Source organism: Myotis yumanensis, unplaced genomic scaffold, assembly GCF_028538775.1.
Source record: "Myotis yumanensis isolate MYYU_CA2020_CCGP unplaced genomic scaffold, mMyoYum1.0.hap1 SCAF_9, whole genome shotgun sequence".
In the NCBI taxonomy this organism is placed as follows: Eukaryota; Metazoa; Chordata; class Mammalia; order Chiroptera; family Vespertilionidae; genus Myotis; species Myotis yumanensis.
In genome coordinates this window covers 73,233,106-73,234,192 of record NW_027223760.1, presented here as the reverse complement: position 1 = coordinate 73,234,192, position 1,087 = coordinate 73,233,106, and positions in this window count along the sequence as shown.

The following is a 1,087-nucleotide window of genomic DNA, read 5'->3' as shown; positions in this document are numbered from 1 at the left end:
GCTGTCTCTGTGTCATTCCTTCTTCGTCGACTCCGTCCACACCTTTGGGAACCCCTGGACCTGCTGGGGTTGGACCCCAACAATTGACACCCAAACAGGGACCCCCTAGGTAAGGCCCCCCCCCCTCACTCGGGATGGATAGGACTGCACCGTAGGGAGCTGCAGACCCCCTTATAGAGGATAAGTAGGGTAAGAGGGTGGATAGTACAGAACTTGGATTGAGAAGATGGGTCATACTGAGTCTAAAGAAAAAAGACTCTGTATTAATCTTTTAACACATATGCTTGCTAGCAGAGGAGTTAAGGTTACTCCCAGTCAGACAGAAAGTTTTATACAAGAAGTATGTCCATGGCTTCCTGAGGAAGGAACTGTTAATTTAGAAACTTGGACTAAAGTAGGAGAGCAATTAAAGAATTATTACAGATACCATGGCTCTGAGAAGGTCCCGGCAGATACCCTTTCCCTCTGGAATTTAATTCGTGATACCTTGGCACCAGAGGCAGAAATGGTTGAACTTTCTCAAACTTTAAATAGTCCCTCGGCTCCACCTAGAGAGGACACATCATTATTGTCTCCAGCTCAATCTAAGAGCAATTTAGCTATGCCTACTGATCGGAAGGAGAATAAATATCATAAACATGACCCTTGATCCTTTCGAGTCAGTAGAGAGGGGAAAAGCCCTCCCATTCAAAACAGGCTCCCTAAATTAGAAAGGAAGCCTAAATAAACCAGGTCCTCTGGCTCCTATGAGCTCCATGTCTAAATTTCAAAGAGCGATAGGAGAAGCTGAAGCTAATGGAGATCTTGAATTCTCACTCTGCTTCCCAGTCATGTATGAGAGTGAGGGGGACGAAAACCCCACCTGGGAGCCTATACCTTACAAAATACTTAAAGAATTAAAATTGGCCTGCTCTGAATATGGACCTCTAGCTCCTTACACACAAACCTTGGTAGAAGCCCGAGCCAGTAAATGGATGACTCCTTATGACTGGTCACAGGTTTGTAAAGCCTGTCTCTCAGGAGGCGATTACTTATGGAAAACTGAATATGATGATCTTGCTAAGAGCTGTAGCCACTAGCAAAAATT